This window comes from Vulpes lagopus, chromosome 3, assembly GCF_018345385.1.
Source record: "Vulpes lagopus strain Blue_001 chromosome 3, ASM1834538v1, whole genome shotgun sequence".
Classification (NCBI taxonomy): domain Eukaryota; kingdom Metazoa; phylum Chordata; class Mammalia; order Carnivora; family Canidae; genus Vulpes; species Vulpes lagopus.
Genome location: NC_054826.1, coordinates 229,360 through 249,408, shown reverse-complemented (window position 1 = coordinate 249,408; position 20,049 = coordinate 229,360).

The window sequence follows — 20,049 nt, the reverse complement described above, 5'->3', positions numbered from 1 at the left end:
TCTAGTCCTTTAGTCCACCCTCTAGTCCGTTGCATCTAAGAGAGGTAGGAAACCAGCAAAGAAAGGAGCTGAACCCAAAATAGGATCATAGAGTTTCAAATGTCACCTGCTAGATGTAAGGGGAGGTGGATGATTGACATGTAAATGCACAGCTGCGTCTACCAGCTGTGATGGGACAGATGGGAAGTAACTGTAGCTGCAAATTCTTCTGCATTTCTACACTTATTTTATTATTTTTTAGAACCTATGAAAGGAAGGAAACCTATTACTAATCACATTTTATATGAAGACATTGGGGCATAGAAAATGTTAAATAGTCTAAGGCAATATCCAAATGTATATTTGCACACACATGTGCACGCGTGCACACACACACAGAGGACAGAGCTGGGACTACAGCTCCTGAAAGTATTTCTTCCTTCAGGTTCTACTCATATTTTAGGATTTTTCAGTCAGGAAACTTCTCCTCAAAGCTGCACTAGCAGTCATGTCTCTAGCTATCAGATTTTTTATACTGTAAAAACAGTATTACAGGCTTTCTAGTGCTAGACACTGTATGTGGAAAAAACGAAGCTGGTGGGATTTCTATTTTGCTCGTTATTTTGTCCCCTGTACCTAGCGCTCAGCCCAGCATACATTCAGTGTTTGACAAATATTTAATCAGATGTTGGTGGTTATGTATGTCCCACCTTTAATCAGATGGAAGGGTTTTCTTGGAACAGGAAATTCAAAATAAGAGTCGATTCTTGGGCTCAGTTTCTGCAGTTTTTGCTAGACTGACAGCCCCAAAGCCCTCTCCTCTGGCTCAGGTGTGATTCCCAAGCACTGATCCCTATAGTTAGATGCCGGCCTTGCTGCTTCTCAGGCTCCTCCCTATTCCCTGACACTTTGTGATTTTTCCTTTATTCTGCTCTCCCAGTTAGCACACGGAATGGTTGGAAGTATCATCTTCCCTCCTATGGAAATTAGTGAAGACCAATCAAATGAGCCTAAGTGAGGCGACTAAGAGCTTGTTACAGCAAGAAACTACCACTTCTGTTTTGGCAGAAACTCAAAGGCAAGAAGAGACGTGGGAATGTTTTTTAGTGGGAAATAGGGAAGTCTTCGGGTATGGCCCGACTGTAGGCTGTGCATGTGGGAAAGCTGAAGGAGAGCTTACGAGAAGCAGGGAGCCTGTTGTGATTGGTTCGGGGCTTTCTCCAACTGGTCCTAAGTTTGTAGCAAGGACAAAATTAGGAGAGCTGCCAGTTATTAATCGAATTCCAGCCATTGGGGTCCACTGGTTAGGAGTCATCATCGGGCTTCCTGAATTATTGCTAGAGATAGTGGTCTAATTTCTACGAGTCTGACCCAGAGAACAGACTGGGCCCCTGGAATGGTAACCTGAGAAAATGGGCTGGTTATCTGGGCTGGTTAGGCGGACCGTGGGTCAGGATTCTAGTTTTACGCACGGTATGTCCACAGCCCACTTGGCTACTCAGTCTCTTACTACTGTTCTAGATTCTGATCTTAGGCTGAGCAGAACTGCCTTTACCTCCGTTGTTTAAATAAGGAATAAGGCTTAGCACAAGAGAACACTCGCATGTGACTGGCTTTCTAGCACAGCCTCTTTCCCCTTTGAAATCTGGGTGAAGAAGTAATTTAAATATCAGGAACTCACCAACTGTCCCACCCCTGTGGCCCCTTACTTCTGTCCTCAGATAAAGCTTGGGCCCCTATATTTTCTCTCTTTCTAGAACAAATGTTCTTACCATCAGCTACTCTACTTGAGACAGACCCAGGGGTGTGTCTGGTCAACATAATTATGAATCTGCTTTCTGTTCACCTCTGCCCCTCACTTCTTTAAGTCTGGGAGTAAACTCATATACACACATATGCACACTCATATTCCCTCTCTGTCTCCCACCCTTTCTCACTCTCTCCTACACACACACACACACACACACACACACACACACACACCAGCCTAAACATTGAAATCAACCTGTTCTCTGATTCATTAAGCAAGACCTAAAACACAGATGAGCAAGTGCAGCTGATAGTCTTGCCATTGGGTCCGTGATTTGCAAGGATTGAACTTATAAGCAGAGAAGAGTCCATCCATTTCTTTTTTATGGAAGTGATGGGGCAGCTGGGTGCTCTCACATCTCTCCTATGACCCTTAATATGAGGTATGAGTGTAACACTGAACTCAAGAGAGTCTGGTCAATAGTAGAAGAATAGAAAAGTAGAAGAATAAAAAAAAGTCAATAGAAGGAAGATCAGATTTAGCAAAGTTGTTACCTCGAGTCATTCCTGATTTACGGTTTAACCTCCTGGCTTAGAGTCTCATCCCCCAGCAGGAATTTAGCAGGAATCCTTTGAGCCCTGAGCTGGTTTGGGGCTAGATGTCTGGGATTCAGATGGTGCATGCACAAAACCATTGGCAATCGCAGGCTGTGACTCCAGGCAGCTACCGGATTAAGGAGAAAATTTTTTCATTGGTGCTAAATTAAACATGATTCAAATCCTCACGTGACTAATATTTTGTCCTTTTTTTCTCATCAAAAGGTGATTTATTGAGTAGGGGAAATGGGTATTGGGAGCAAAGAGCAAAGTGAGTGAGCATGAGTGTGGAGAAGGAGGAAAATGCACTGCAGCAGCCTCCGTTTGCTAGTGAATCACCCCCTCTAGAATGATCACCAGCAATGAGAAAATACATCCATCAAGCAGACAGTATGCTACAGGGTCTGTGAACAAAAGCCAAGGAAACAGCCACTGCCTCCTATTTTCCCAAAGTGAAAGCTTTCCAAAATCCAGAGGGCTAAGATGAGAGTCCCCAGTTGTTCATATTACCCTCAAATGAAACCTCATTACTATGAGTCATTATGTTCCAGTAGCTTTATTTCTAGTGCCTTTAAGCTGCGAGACTGTGAATATTTCATCCGACACGAACGGGCCTCGGATAACTTGTGGTTTGAGGCATTATAGAATCACAAACGGCAACCTAAATCACGTGAAGGACGTCAAGTCAAATTAGATCAAGATGGCAGACTGGAAACAGCTTCCTCTCCTGTCCCAAGTCCCGAGACTCACGGGAAATTGAGAAAGTGTATGTGTGTGTGTGTGTGTGTGTGTGTGTACAAGAGATCAATTGTTTAAGCATTAGGGGAAAAAAATCTCTCAGTACTCTAGAAATTTGACTAAATCCTGAAAGATAGAAGGCAAATGAGCTTGGTTTGATGGAGTAACCAAAAGCCCAAAACAGACCAGGGTAGGGAAACTACAAATAATGAGAGCAGAGCTGGGTATGCTCTAAGCCCGGATTGGGTCTGACACGTTGCTAGGGAAACCACCAGGGCTACAGAACCACATCTGGAGCATTTAGGGCAGCCTGGTGGGTCCGGCCTGCCCTCACCATTCCTTTGTGCCAAAGCTCCGCGTCCATCAGAAGGAAGCATTTAGTTTGAAAGCTCAGGTTGAAGAGGGCGGAGGGTGCCAAGAGTAACTTCTGACAAATAAAAATAGAGCCAAAAGACAGGGGAATCGAATGCTTTCCCAGGGAGCACATCCTGTCCCCTTCCAAAATCTCCAAAACACTGGAGGCAAATGGCAGCAAATAAGCACAATCACATATGTATGGACAGAGAACCTCAGATTGTAAAAACAAGTACATGAACAAGAAACAGAAAATATTTAAGGAAAACTAACACTTGGAAAGGGAAGCACAAAAGTCAGCAAATATAAAACGTATACAATAGAGTAAAAGACAGGATTTTTTTTTTTAATTTTTATTTATTTATTTATTTATGATAGTCACAGAGAGAGAGAGAGAGAGGCAGAGACACAGGCAGAGAGGCAGAGAAGCAGGCTCCATGCACCGGGAGCCCGATGTGGGATTCGATCCCGGGTCTCCAGGATCGCGCCCTGGGCCAAAGGCAGGCGCCAAACCGCTGCGCCACCCAGGGATCCCAAAAGACAGGATTTTAAATGAAGTAAAATTAATAACTTCAGTTATAAGAAAGGTTATCTATAAAATTAAAAAATGAGTTATTTTTACAAACAGAGATCTTGGAAATGAAACCACGTGATTATCAAATTGAAAATATCAAATAAGTGGGAAATATCATAAAGGGAGACAGAACTTGGAAGACTCCTAACTCTAGGAAACGAACTAGGGGTGGTGGAAGGGGAGGAGGGCGGAGGGTGGGGGCGACTGGATGACAGGCACTGAGGGGGGCACTTGACGGGATGAGCACTTGGGTGTTATTCTGTATGTTGGCAAATTGAACACCAATAAAAAATAAATTTATTATTTAAAAAAAAAGATCTCATACAGCTAAAAAAAAAAAAAAAGAAAGAAAATATCAAATAGACCAAATACCTAAGTAGGCACCCCTGAGAAATAAGTTACCAAGTTGGCAGACAGAGCTGAAAAATTCTCTCAGAATTCTGAACATGACAAGGAAAAAAAAAGGGATGGCATAAAAGTCTGAGATAGGATGGGTACTTGCAAGAGCACAAATCCATTGAATCAGAGAATTTCAGTGCAATCTAAATCAAAATCCCAACAGCACTTTCATTGAACTTGACAAGTTAATCCTAAGATGAAGAGGAAAATGCAGAGTAAAAAGGAACAATGAAAGGAACTTGGCCTAACCAAACGCGAGGATGAGCCACAGAGCCCTGCGCTGGCTCCGTTGGGTGACGCGGACACACACAGGTGGTCATTAGGAAATGGAAAAGCTCATAGTAGGTTTCCTGTGGAGAGTGACCGTGGTAAGTCAGAGATCTGAACTCTTCCCCTTTTAGGAACAGGCTCGACGTATTACTGGGTTTTAATAAAGGCTGAGGACCCAGCCATGGGCGTCAGATGCCCGCGCCGCCCGAGCACCCGTGATGCGCCAAGATGCGCCTGGTGACCAGCGTCCACGCGAGCAACCTCTCCAACCTGTTCCGTGGAAATGATATTATGGTAGCTTTGGACCGTGTCAACCGGACTGGCCTGAACCTCATTCCAGAATTCCCTTTCTTGGATATTCCCGGGTATGCCGGGTCACAGGCCGGATTCTTGAGACACGGGAGAGGCGGCGGAGAGCAAGCAGCTCTTGGTGAAACACGCACAGTTGTTGCTGACTCACGTCGTTAGCGTGAAGCAGCCTGGGAGCCTGAAAATCCCTCACCAATCCTACATCTTCCTGTGGGTTTCCTGCATTCGGGGCCAGGTGTGTGTGTGTGTGTGTGTGTGTGTGTGTGTGTGTGTGTGTGTGTTACCCCTGTGACAAAGGGCCATCAAGCCAGGTTTTAGTTTGTCCTTATGGGGCTCCGCTCCTGCTCCCCCGGGTTCAGCTACTCAGGATCCTCCTTTCCCGTCTGCCTGCTGTATGGACTTGCAAGGACAACAGCCTTACAGACACTGCTTAACCAGCTCCCTTTGGTAGGAGCATAATCATCTCCCACCGGTTCCTCTCCGGGTGGGTCCTGATGCGTTCACGCCTTATTTATTCCTTCTGGATTATGAGCAGATGGCTCAGGCTTCTCCAACACCAACTCCCATTGAAACTGTCTCCTGGGGCAGCCCGGGGGGCTCAGCCTGGGCCTTCAGCCCAGGGCCTGATCCTGGAGACCGGGATCGAGTCCCACATCGGGCTCCCTGCATGGAGCCTGCTTCTCCCTCTGCCTGGGTCTTTACCTCTCTCTCTGTGTCTCTCATGAATAAATAAATAAAATCTTTAAAAAAAAAAAAGAAAAAAAGAGAGATTGTCTTCTGTCCCTCAACTCATACCCATAGCCTTCTAAGGTGTCCCTTACGTCCAAATAACGCTTCCAGGGGATATGCTGGCAGCACCAGAAGAGGAAAGCCTGCTGCGCCACAGCCCCACTCAGGGCGACACTGAAGGACAAGGTGAAGGACAGTCCTCCTCCGGGCGGCCGTTTGAACAGTGCGTGTCCGCTAGGGCCAGCTGGGAGATGGCCAGCCGCGCGGCTTACGCTGATTCACAGGCTGTGGGCTTGGCTGGATGCTCAAGGACCTGGACCCTCAGCAGGGTCTTCCAAGTTTGGAAGATTGATTGCCTGCCAAGAAGTCTGGGGTAACAGGGTGTGTGCAAACCTCTAGAGTGTGAGATGCTGGTGTCTTCTGTAGATCCCACAGGGTGTGTGCGGTGGAGGAGCCTCGGCACGTCAGGTGGACAGAGTGACTTGCTCGGCGGGCGCGGGTCAGTCTCCTCTCTCAGGCCCGCAGTCTTCCATATCTCGATCCACGTGTCAGCTTCTCAACCTCATCCCCTTATCCTCTGATCCCTTATCCTGATTTGTTTCCTTTCCGCCTTAGCCTTTATCACTCCCAGTACTTCCCTCCACTCACGCTTCCCTATCCAGATCACCGTCGAATCTCACCTGGACACAGCAACTACTTCTAACTGACCTCATGTCTTGTTCTCCCACTTATTCTCCATGCTGCAACCAAAATGACCTTCCTTGGGAGCCTCGGTGTCCATCGAAAGATGGTGGATAGAGAAGCTGTGGTCTCTGTATACACTGGAATATTCCTCAGCCATTAGAAACAACCAATACCCACCATTTGCTTCGACGTGGATGGACCTGGAGGGTGTGATGCTGAGTGAAGTAAGTCAATTGGAGAAGGACAAACATCATATGGTCTCATTCATTTGGGGAATATAAAAAATAGTGAAAGGGAATAAAGGGGAAAGGAGAAAAGATGTGTGGGAAATATCAGAAAGGGAGACAGAACATGAGAGACTCCTAACTCTGGGAAACGAACTAGGGGTGGGGGAAGGGGAGGAGGGCGGGGGGTGGGGGCGACTGGGTGACGGGCACTGAGGGGGGCACTTGACGGGATGAGCACTGGGTGTTATTCTGTATGTTGGCAAATTGAACACCAATAAAAATTAAATTCATAAAAAAATATTAAAAAACAAAATTAATTCCAGTGACAAAAAAAAAAATGACCTTCTTTGAATAAAAGTTGAAATTGTCGCTCCTTTTGAAAGGCTTCCCCAGCTCCCCTTTACCTTTCGTATAAAACACATCAGATGCCCTTGGTGATACATCCCCTACCAACGCCCTCCCCACCTCAGCTTAGAGCACCTCAGGATGCCAAGCAAACCAAACTTCCTTCTGTTCCTCAAACCGCACCACGCCCGTTCCTGGAGGACCCACCATACATCTCCCCGCCCGGTCTGGACACTTGCTCCATCTTACCTCTTTTTCCAGTAGCTTCTGTTTGTCCTCCCGTCTCATAGTAAATGTCACTTTTTCTGGAAGGCCTTCCCTTAGCCTTCCCCCTTTGTAATGGCCCCGTGGCATCTTCTCTTTTTCATATAATAACTATCACCATCCCTTCTTACAATTACCCATTTAAAGGCAGCCCCGGTGGCTCAGCGGTTCAGCGCCGGCTTCAGCCCAGGGCGGGATCCTGGAGACCCGGGATCGAGTCCCACATCAGGCTCCCTGCATGGAGCCTGCTTCTCCCTCTGCCTGTGTCTCTGCTCTCTCTCTCTCTCTCTCTCTCTCTCTCTCTCTCTCTCTGTGTGTGTGTCTCTATGAATAAATAAAATCTTTTTTAAAAATTACCCATTTAATTGTTTATGGAGAAGTGGTGAGGCAAAGAGCTTTCGGAGCATGGTCCTGAGTCGGCCTGCCTGGGTGTGAGTCCCAGACCGGCCTCTTGCCAGCTTTTGACCCCAGGTAAATTATGCCAATAGTGGTATTCGGTTGGTGTGGGGATTAAGTGAACTAGTGAGAGCCCCTACAACAACGCCAGGCGAGTAAATGTTCAAGTAAAAGCATCAAGTATTTGCTGAAGGAATAGACAGGTAAGTGGATGACATCTTGGGGATAGACATGCACCTGGTGGCAGCTGGGGTAGGGATCAAGGCTCCCATCTTTTCTTCTGTTGTTTTCCCTCCTTATAATTGTGAATCTCAGGCTGAAAGGACTTTGCCCCCAGGAGGGCACGTTCATTTGCTCAGACCCTTCAAGCCACAACACAAACAAGAGTCATCTTCCTTGAGCATCAATTTTTTTTTAATGATGAGCAATTTAAACTATTATCCTTATATTAGGGAGTAAAATGTAATATTCACCCAAATTTTAAAGGACGGGAAGTAAAATGTCCACCTCGTTATGGGTTTGCTTTGCCCCCGCCCTCTCAACCCCCCCCCCCCCCCCCCCCCCCCGCCGCCAACAGTGCCCTTCACCAACCAGCAAGGCCACTATTCACGACAGGGATGGCGCTGGCCACCAAACTATCCTTCGTGTCATTATTTACAATAATGAGTAAGACAACATAATTAACCTCAATGGCCTGAGAAGTACTGGATAGCATCTTAGGTATTTTTTTAATTGGAATTTGGTCCGTATGTATGTGAGGGTCATTTGGACTTCTAATCAAAATTTGAAGTTACGTTTTCTTCTCCATTATTTTTTTTAAGGTTTTATTTATTTATTCATTAGAGACAGAGAAAGAGGCAGAGACACAGGCAGAGGGAGAAGCGGGCTCCAGCAGGGAGCCTGACGCAGGACTCGATCCCGGGTCTCCAGGATCACACCCTGTGCCCAAGGTGGTGCTAAACCGCTGAGCCACCCGGGCGTGCCTTCCCCATTATTTCTGATTATAAGTGTTTTCGAAGCCTACTTACGAAGAGAGTCTAAGCTGCTAATCACATGTGGCTGCTTCACATGGGCTCCAGGCACATGGACTGTCGTGGGACGCCCCTTCCCAGGCCCAAGCACGGCGGGCCTTGCCCATTCCCACGATCCCGAGCCACCTCCCGCAGGCCGTGGGCAGGGCCTGGGAGGAGAGTGGCCTCACAGAGCAGGTGTCTCGGGGCAGCCCTGCTGCCGTCCGGTGTGGCTGCCCTGTGCACTGTCGGGGTTCAGCAGCACCCACCGAGCCCCCGCAGGGTCCCCTCCCTCTAGTGCGACAACCGAGAGCTGCTCCAGACACGACAGGAGGTCCCCCGCGGGGTCAGCCGAGAGCCTCTGTGCATGAGGCCACAGGACCCAGCCCAAGCGGCACGAATGTCTTTTCAAAACAGACACGCTCTGTTCTGACACTTCTGTTCAAGCTCTGGCACGGGGGCCTGGTGGCAGCGACGGGGACAGCCCTTCCTCGGGGGGCAGGGGTCGCCTTCCACAGCAAGGAAGACAAGGTGCCGGAAAGCTGCTTTCTTGAGAGCCCCTCACTGTTCTTGGAGACGGATCGAAGGTCCGTTCCCTTTGCAAGAAGTCTAGGGGTAGTGGAAGGGGAGGAGGGCGGGGGTGGGGGTGACTGGGTGACGGGCACGGAGGGGGGCACTTGACAGGATGAGCACTGGGGGTTATTCTGTATGTTGGCAAATTGAACACCAATAAAAAATAAATTTATTATTAAAAAAAAGAAGAAGAAGAAGAAGTCACTCGGAAGGGCGGCCCACATGCCAGGAATTGTCGCAGGTGAGACCTTCTCTCGGTGGCCCTTTCCGGGTGTCTCCAGGACAGCCGGGCCTAGGCCTTCCCGGAGCTGGGACCCCGGGGCGAGCCAAGGCCTGGGCCCCCGCGTGGCCTCGTTGAGGGGTGACCCACAGGGTGCTCGCCGCTCAGCTGCGCTTCGGGGCCGCCTCCTCTCCCAAGGGCCGGTGAAGTCGCATTGACGGCCTCCGTGCTCTTCCAGCTGAACGTAGTGTTAATGAAGCTGTGACCCGACCCGAAGCGCTGTGAGAACAGCTGCCAGACAAACTCCGCGTCTGCCCCAAAGTGACTTCTCCCCAGAAGACCAGAGGCTGTTTGTGTTGCCACGAACGTGTAGCTCTGCTGTGGTCCACCTGGGCCTCGGGCTCTTCTACATTCGGCTCCTATCTGTAGGTATTGCTTCAAAGCTGAGGAACTCGACCTTCCCTCGGGGAAAGAAAAGAATCTGCCATATGGGCATGAAGGGGGTGAGGACCGTTTAGGGCAGATTCAGTGTCGGGATTTCGCTCCACTCAACGGGCCCTCCTCTGGCTCTACATCCCACTCATCCCCCTTTCCCCAGGAAGCAGTTCCATGCTTAGTAATAAGGAAGACAAAGCAATACGTGTGTGAGATATTTTTTTCAAGAAGCTCCTTTCTTTAAGTTGGTCGGAGAAGGACAAACATTATATGGTCTCATTCATTTGGGGAATATAAAAAATAGTGAAAGAGAATAAAGGGGAAAGAAGAAAAAATGAGTGGGAAATATCAGAAAGGGAGACAGACCATGAGAGACTCCTAACTCTGGGAAACGAACTAGGGGTGGTGGAAGGGGAGGAGGGCGGGGGGTGGGGGTGACTGGGTGACGGGCACTGAGGGGGGCACTTGACGGGATGAGCACTGGGTGTTATGCTATATGTTGGCAAATTGAACACCAATAAAAAATAAATTTATATAAAAAAACTAAAATGCACATATTTAAAAAAAAAGAAGCTCCTTTCTTAAAAAAAAAAAAAAAACTACTGAGCTTATTCCATTAAATTCATTTGAAGATGCCTCTGATGCTTTTTCTCATACACCTTTTTTTTTCTCATTAAACTCATATCATGTTTACCTTTTATTTCCCACGTTTTTCCTAGATCATGGTCGGGTGTCAGGAAGCTGACATCGCTGGCAATTCTCCTATTTTACGGGCAGGGCAACTATTAAAAAGCCTGGGTCGACGGCACAGTTCTAACAGATCCCAGCTCTCCAGACGTCTTCTCCCAGGGTACTTATCACTTGATTTGCACGACTTCTCTGTCACCCTCGGTGCTGCTGTGACATCGTTATGAACCATAGCAGGTGGCTTCTGAGTGGCTCTATTTTCAAAGTGAAGAGCACACATCTGAGGCAAGGATTCAAACATTATTGTTGAGAAGCCAACAAAAGTGTATCCCTGTTAATCTTTAGCTAAAAGAAAGATATAATGCACAATAGATAAAGACCCAAAATACAAAGTACTTTGTCTGCTATCCAGTAAGCTGAGTGAACACATGACCATTCAGTTAAAAGATGTGATTACAAAGGGGGAAGGTGGTAAAACCTAAATGTGATTTTTTTTCCCCATGAAAGCCTTATAAAATCTATTTCAGGAAAATCGGTCTTCGGTGGAAGATTATTGGGAAGCCCAGAACAAAAAAGTAGGTCGAAACTGTCCTAATTTATAGGCTGCTGGATGGGCTCTGGCTTCTGCGAGGGAGGTTGTTGGCCCGTTAGGAACTGCAGAGCTGTAACGCGTCCGCGCAATCCGCGGAGAGCTGAGAAGTGGGAAATTAAGCAGAGGCTCGAAGCAGCTGGGATCCGGTCGGGGCCAGCACAGCGCTGTCCGAGGCTCAGGGAGCAGGCGAAGAGAAGACGAAGACCTCAGCAGCTCCTCCCTTCAGCCCCACTGCAGGTACGATGATTGCAGCCCGGAAGAAAGGTGCTCACAGCATCACCTTGTCTATCCAGTGAGTGGAAGAACAGATGCTCTTATATTTTTATTGTTATCATTGTTCTCCCCAGAGGATGGCAACTCGCCACAGAGCCGTAACAGAGACAGGAGGGCTTTAAACACCAGGTCCCGGCCACCAAAATGGGGAAGTCGCTGAGCCACCACGTCCGTCGTCTGTCTCCACGTAAGGTCACTGGGAAATCGCGAAGTTGGTGCAGAATACAGAGGCCCTTCCCTCCCGAGCCCTTGTTCTCAGGGCCCTGAGTCAGGGATGCCGAGGAGGCGCTGGGCGAGAGCCCGACAAACACGCCTGTCCAAAGGCCAGAGAAGCTCGAGGGAAAGAACACACGCGTTTTCGGAGCCTTGTGGGAGTGACTCAGAGAATATAACCAGAAGACCCCGCAGGACAATTTAGGAAACACAGACGAGACCCCTGCTAAGAAACAAAATGGAATACCAACAAAAGAGGTAAAAATAAAAATAATTGAAAAATAATTACCGGGTGTCAGGCTATACGTTGGCAAATTGAACTCCGATAAAAAATAAATAAAATAAAATAAAATAAAATAAAATAAAATAAAATAAAATAAAATGAAATAAAATAAAAATAAAATAAAATAAAAATAAAAATAAATAAAATTAAATAAATAAATAAATAAAAAGAAAATGGTAGGGTGTGTGGTAGGTGTATGTCACTTCCCACTTAGTCCAGTCTTACCGACTGGACTAAGGGGTCCTGTGCTTTCGAGGGTCCAGCGTCTCCTGGCCAGGCCCCCCCTCCCCAAAGGAGCATACTGTTGAGCGTAAACCCCGTGGAAGGTGGAGAGAGGAACCGCAGAGGAAGAGCAAGGGTCTGCATTTGAGTGGCACTTGTTTCCTGATTTGAAAAAGGGGTCCCACTTTTCCATGACGAACTGAGCCCTAAAACTTGTGTAGCCGGCCTTGCCCAGCGCCCCGGCAGGCTGCAGATCCAGCCCCTAGATGGGGAGCTGAGGTCAAGGAGTTCCGGGAGACGAGCTGTTCATCCGGAAAGCCGGAAAGGACGCCCTGGGCTTCGTGGCTCTCCCGGAGCCTGAGTCTTGAATTGTGCCAAGGAAGACTGAACTCCTACAAAGACATGGACGTGACCAGACTGCCAAGACCCCAGTAAAATCCCGGTAGTATTTTCGGAGGTTCCCCCTGCCCTCAAAGGATACTTGCTTCAGAGTCCTAAGTCTCTCAAGCCCATACAGTCTCTTTGCCACTTTAACAGCTTTGAGTTGGGCTCCTGCGACTCTGGAAGGGAAGAGCCCTGAGCCATATGCGGTGCTGAGGCTGGCGGCCGAGGGGAAGGGGACTCCCCTCCTGCCCCCTCATGGTGCTTCAGTTCCCATCACCCCCCAGAATGGTGCCCGTGACATCAGGCCAGCCTGACACCTGCAGTCCCATCCCACATGGATGGAAGACCAAAGTCCCCAGACAGTGGTGAGAACAGGCCTGTCAGGGGGCCAAGTCTGATGAGAAGGTAAAGCTGAACAGCTGATTAACTGGGCATTAAAAGGCAAAAGGAGTTTCTGGACTGTCCTTCTTGTAATAGTATTCATAGGAAGGGGAAATCCGCTCCTAGGGAAGGGCTCACTCTGAATCTCATCAATAACTCACAACTTGTGGCAATAGTTTCAAGGCAATTGTGGGAGGAATAGAAAATAGTAAGTCCAAAAAATAGAAATAAATAAATAATAAATATTAAAAAATTAAAAATTAAAAAAAAAGAAAATAGTAAGTCCAGAGGATGAAAATTACGACTGTTTTGCCTGCAGGAGGTAGACAGAGAGCTTTACAGTCTGGGTTACAGTTTGCCTTGGGATCTAGACCGTATATGGGCATCATTGCTGAAAATAAATCCAAAAGGAAAATCTATTCTTATTTGACCCCAGGGCACCTTTTCACTTGATAGCAAAGGCAGCCGCTGCAGAGAGCCTGTGGTGTGTCACTAATGCCACGATCCTTCGTTAAAGCCAACACATGCCGCGCCCGGTCCTGTGCGAAGCGCCCTCGCACACTCGATCCACATACTCTGCGTCTCCGCGGGATGAATTATATTACTCTTCCTATTTCACGGAAATTGAGGCTCAGAGAAGTTAGAGGTCTCGCACAATATCTCAGGGAAAACTAGCAAGTCCGGGACTGATCCAGGTACATGTGGCTCAACAGTCCCCATGGCGTGAACACAATTTCTCACAAGCCTGAGAGGTCTGGGATGCTCACAGCTTCTAGAGAAAAACTTTATATCTTAACTTTTTGAATTTTATTTATTTATGCATGAGAAACACACAGAGAGAGGCAGAGACACAGGCAGAGGGAGAAGCAGGCTCCATGCAGGAAGCCCGATGTGGGACTCGATCCACTCGATCCAGGATTAGGCCCTGGGCTGAAGGCAGATGCTCAACCAATGAGCTACCCAAGTGTCCCAATATCTTAATTTTTTAAGACTTTTTTTCAAAGTAATTTCTACACCCACTATGGGGCTTGAACTCACAACCTCAAGATCAAGAGTCACATGCTGCACCGACCCAACCAGCCAGGTGCCCTTAGAGAAAAACTATTTTTTTAAAGATTTTATTTATTTATTCATGAGAGAGAGAGACAGAGGCAGAGACCCAGGCAGAGGGAGAAGCAGGCTCCATGCAGGGAGCCCGATGCGGGACTCGATCCCAGGACCCCGGGATCACACCCTGGGCCCAAGGTGGCGCTAAACCACTGCGTCCCCGGGGCCCCTGGAGACAACCTTTAACTGAAGGCGGGGACAGTAGTAGGTGCTGCAGACCAACCCTACCTGGATGCCGCTAGCACCTTTTTTTATTTTTATTTTTTTTAGTTTTTAATTCCAGTGCAGTTAACATACAGTGTTCTACTACTTTTAGGAATACAGTGCAGGGATTCAGCAATTCCACAAATTACTGCCGGGTTTTTAATCCCTGTGCCTTTCCCCTCAATTTATAAATGGAGAAAATAGAACTCTGCGCTTGATCACAGGCCGGCACGAGGGGGGAAAGTTAAACTTTATCATTTTATTGCAACAAATTTGTTCTGGAAAAATAGTTTCCATGAGAATCCAAACCACATACCGGATATAAAATTTGGCCGTGTGTGTGTGAGTGTGAGCGTGAGCGCGCACCAAGGTGTCGTACGCCTGCCACGACACCCAAAGGGAAACCCTGCACATCTGCAAACGCCCGAGAGCAAATCCCTGACCACGATGGGCTGCGGCCCCGTCCAGGGTCCACGACGTGCACAGGCCTCACGCCACTGACCACAGCGCTTTCCCCGGGCTTCTTCCACTCACGCAGGATTTCCAGGAAGCACCTGTGGCATTTCCACTTGGGTCCCACCTGGAGCCCTGCAGGACAAAGCCCGGGAGGCCGTGGGGTGCAGGGGCCCAGCCCGGCTACCTTGGCGGCCCTTCCTGGGGCGGCCGGCGCGGGCCCATGTGGGCGCTAGAGGGCCTCGTTGCCCCTCGGATGCTTCCCCCGACGCTGGCTTGAGCGCATCCCGGCTTTGTCCTCCCCTGAAGACGTCCTTTGCTGCACGGGGTGTGATGCCCTGGGCGACGCGCATCCTCAGTGGCCCGGTCGGGGTAAGGACCGTCCCAGGGCTCCTCTGTGCCGAGGACGCTAGCACGAGGCCACCCAAGTCCCAGCACAGCCTCGGGTGCAGCGCGCTGGTGCCGGCCACGTGCTGTAGCAGCTCCCAGACCGGGTTGTCCCGTGTAACTGAGGTGTTAGCACCTGTTGAAACTGCCCCCCTGTCCCTCCCACCGGCCTTCCATAACCGCCCTGTGGTGACCCTCATGGACTGGAATCAGGCGGTATTTGTCCTTCTGCGATGGGCTCCCTGCACGTAGTGTGACGTCCCCCAGGCATGCCACGCTGTCCCCACCTGGCAAGATCTCCTCTTGCTTCTGTAGGGCTGGGTATGTAGCGTCCACTGTGTGCGCACCCCATCTTCTCCGTCCGCCCATGGACGGGCATCAGGTTGTTCCCACGTCTTGGCCACTGGGAACAAAGCTGCAAGACCAACGCCATGGACACGGGGGTGCAGCCGTTACCCCGAGATGCTGACTTTGACTCCTAGGGGCATATGCCCAGAAGTGGGATCGCTGGGTCATAGAGTATGCTATTTTTAATTTTTTGAGGAAGTTCTGTACCGTTTTCCATTCTATTTAAGGACATTTGATTTAAGGACATCGTTAGGCTGCTCTCTGACCACCTGTATCAATGTCTTCCTCTTTACCGTGTCATCTGCAACATTAGGAGCTAAAGGGGAAATGGGGCACAGAAGGATAGTTTAAGCGAGTTCTTTATAGAAATACTATATATATGCAAAAAAGCACATAAGTCATAACTACGTGATCTGATGGTTTTTAAATCATAAGCACGTGATCTGACGGTTTTTCACAAAGTGAACCCAGCGAGCCCTGAATTCACGAGAAAGAACAGGGCGTGCCTACCCCAAGTCCCTCTTGTCCTCCCTTCAGGTCACCACCCACCAATGTCAACCACCGTTTCGACTTCTCACTTTTGTCCCCGTTCTGTATGGATAGAAAAGTCTAACAAACACTTTTCACGTCTGGCTTCCCTTGGCCAACGGGACGTGTGCAGGCTCACCCCCACCACTGCAGGTGTTGCCCGCTATCCGTTCTCGCGGCCATGCACTACCCCATTGTACGATGCACCCGAATCTGTTTACCCTTTCCACCTGCAATGGACAAGTGAGTTGTTTCCAGTCTAAAATATTATAAGCAGGGGCGTCTGGGGGGCTCAGCGGTGGAGTGTCTGCCTTGGGCCCAGGGCGTGACCCTGGGGTCCCGGGATCGAGTCCCACGTCGGGCTCCCTGCAGGGAGCCTGCTTCTCCCTCTGCCTGTGTCTCTGCCTCTCTCTGTGTGTCTCTCGTGAATAAATACGTAAAATCTTCAAAATATATTTATCAATAATATTCATAAAAAATATTTGACTGTACGGAACATACGGCTATATGATAGATCCTGGGAGGATGAGATACCGGCATGCTTCTCTGCAAAAGCAAAGGTCTTAGAACATAGTGCATAAGATTCATGAATTTAAAGATCATTAATATGCTTCCTCTCTCAAATGCATTTATGCATTAATCTGCAGCCCGGGCCCACTCTGGAAACTCCAGACTCTCAGCCCCCATGACCCACCCAACTGGTCCATATTGCTCTCTACCAAGTGTCTCAGACTAACCTAACCAAAGCCACTCTTTTCTGTCCACATCCACAGACTTCTCAACAGCCCACAGCTAATTAGATGAGCTAATTAAAGTGGCCACTGTTCTGATGCCAGCACCTACCATCTCTCTACTCCACCTTGCAATAGTCTTTGACCTCGGCCACTGGCCCTGATTCTGCCCTTGCCCCTTCGCCTTCCTTTCTTACAGTAGGAATCGGAGCAGAGTCACGGGCCATACAGCGTAACGGGGTGGGTGGTCCGGTGTTGCATACTAAGAAATGTATATTTTGTCCCCCTCACAGCTCCTGGCACAGAGTTCCTAAAAGCCTCGTAATTTCCTAAGCTATGAGGGTGTTATATTAATGTGGTGACTTTGGGGAACCTAAGGATGGGGCCCGGTCACCAGAGGACCCACCCATGAGACCAGAGGGTTGGAGATTCCGGCCTCACCCTCAACCTGCTGGGAGGGAAGGGGACCCCGAGACTGAGGTCGGTTGCCAAAGGCCAGTGATTTGATCGATCATGCCTGTGCCAGGAAGCCTCCATGGAGACCCACAAGGACAGGGTTCTGAGAGCTTCCGGAGAACACGTGGAGATGTGCCCGGAGAGGGCGTGGGAGCTCCTGCAACATCCTCACCCCGTGTCCTCTTGCTCTGGCTGTTCATCTGCATCCTCTACAGCATCCTCCTCATAGACTGTCAGTGTCAGTAAATGATTCTCTGAGTCATGTGGGCCACTCTGGAAGGTCAGCCAAACCCGACGAGGAGGTTGTGGGGCCCTCTGATCCACAGCCCGTCCGCCTCCAGCACAGGTGCTGAGCTGGACTCGTGGTTGGCTCCTGAGGGCGTGGGACCAGAGGGAGGCATCCTGCCGGGACCGAGCCCTTAACCTGTGGCCCGGACACCATGTCCAGGCCAGAATCCGGTAGCGGCTCGGTGCATGGAGCAAACACACACTGGAGGTTCACGCTGCTGAGAGCCACCCGGGGCCTCCCATTCCCACTCCAAGTCAAAGCCAACATCTTCCCAAATGTCATCTAGACCCCAACACAATGTCCTCTGCACCTCGTATTTGTCCTTGCTTCTGACCACTCTCCCCTGTGGCCACTCAGCGTCCTCACTCTGCCCAGCGGCCTCCTTGCTGTTCCTCTAACAGTCTGACTTGGATGTATCGTTCCAACGCCTTAAAATAGTCTTTCCTCCAAATATTGGCATGACTTTCCCTTTCAATTCCATCAACCCTTTATTAAAATGTCTTTTTGAAAGGTTTTCCTTTGTCACTGTGTTAAAAACTGCATCCGTACACCTCCTCTATATTTTACGGGCTTTTGTTTGTTTTTACCTACCTTGTTGGGGTTTTCCATGAACTTTGGTTTTTTTTTTTTTTAGTAGAAAGTACCCTCCACACATGCCAGTAATTTTGTCTACTTTGCTCACTTCATACTAAGCTAAGAAGTTTATCCTTGGGACCCCTGGGTGGCTCAGTGGTTTAGCACCTGTCTTTGGCCCAGGGCCTGATCCTGGAGTCCTGGGATCGAGTCCCACATCAGGCTCCCTGCATGAAGCCTGCTTCTCCCTCTGCCTGTGTCTCTGCCTCTCTCTCTCTCTCTCTCTCTCTCTCTGTCTATCATATATAAATAAATAAATAAATCTTTAAAAAAAAATAATAAAGTTTATCCTTGCACTAAACTAGGGGTTAGGGACATAGCTGCCACATAATATTCATATGTATACATAGGAAGACTCCCTTTTGGAAAAATATTCCTATTTTCCAACCGCTGTAAGAAGTAATATATTATATTTTGTTTATTCCATCATAAACTCAACATGTCCCAAACCAGAATCATTATCTTATCTGTCTTCTGGGCTTTGGGTTTGGGTTTGGCTGGTGGTGCGGTACCGGCAGACCCCCGCACGGGAACCTGGGAGCCATTCCACCACCATCACGCTCACCTGCTTCATTTTAAACGTGTGTTTGCATTATTTCCCATCGTCTCCGACTCTAGCTCAGTCTGAGCCGGAGCCTGATCTGTCTCTTGCACACTCAACGCCTGGCACCATATCTGTCATGTGGTAGGAGTTTCATAAATCTTCGCTAAATAAATGTCACTGAGTACATCCTAGGCTCTTCCCTTCCCCTCATCTCCACTTTCCGAGAGTCTTCAAGCCCCTGGTTCTAGTCCTAGATGTTTCTCTAACGCGCAGCCCTTCCCTCTCCATCCAGCAATCTTGTCCAGAACTTGCTCATTCTTCACATTAATTCTTGCACTAACCTACCAACCGGATGCCGCCCGCGTACCTACTCTGCTCCTGTCTGTCCTCCTGCACATCCGTCCACGCATCTGCTGGTGACCCTATAAGGCTGCCCCGTAGCCTACAGCACGGTCTGACTTCCTTTGCGAGCTCTGAAGCCCACGTCTCCCCCAGTAGCCCCCATGTCTGCGAGGAGGCCAGAGCCCTCAGGGTCCCCGCCTCAGCAGGCCGTCCCCTGCTCCATGCCCCTACCTGCGCGCTGGCGCTAACCTGCAGCATCCCGCCCACCTGTCCGTGCCTACCTGGCTAACTCCTGCTCATTTGCCGCTGTGCCCGGGTGGCCCCGTCCACGGGGCTGGAACTCTGTCCATCTTCCCTCCGCTCCTGTCCCCTGACGCCTGTGACCGTATTCAAGACGGAGCCTTCACAGAAGTGATTCCCTCAAAGTGTAATCATCACGGGGGTGTCCTAACCCAGCGCGATGCCCGCTGTCACTGCGGGAAGGGATTTTGGGGCCCAGACGCACACAAAGTGAAGAGCACACGAAGGAAGAGGACGAAGATGCCCTACGTGCCAAGGACAGAGGCCCCATCCTGGTCCCCAGCCAGCCTCCAGGACTAAGTCACCCCGTCTGTGGGGCCTTGTGGGGAGCCCTAGCAAACCGACATGCACACGCCTGTCCCTTCCACACGCCTTCCGCAACAGGGGAAACCTGCTGTGCATACTGTGTCACAATCCGCTTTTTCATGCAATCGTAAGTGAACATCTTCCATGTCAGGCGTTACCCGAATATTCTACAGGCTTTTCTTTAAAGGAGCCACGCCTTGTTTTTTGGGGAAACATTTTAAAACACACTTGACTGCCATTTGGAAAAGTGTCATTGGGAAAAGTGTTCCTTGGGGGCTTCGTGCACATCAACCCACTTCCCCAATTTCACTTTTTGAGTTAAGAAGGAAGAGAGAGAGAGAGAGAGAGAGAGAGAGAGAGAGAGAGAAAAGAGAGAGAATCAGACCCTTTTTGGAGAATTAATGATTTCCCATCTTCATGGGAAGCACAAGCATGTAAATTCTTCAGATGCCGCAGGCCGTAAGGGTTCTATTTTAAAATAGAAATTTTCTTTCTTTCTGGAAAGAAAAGGAATGATCCAGGGAGTAGCTTGGA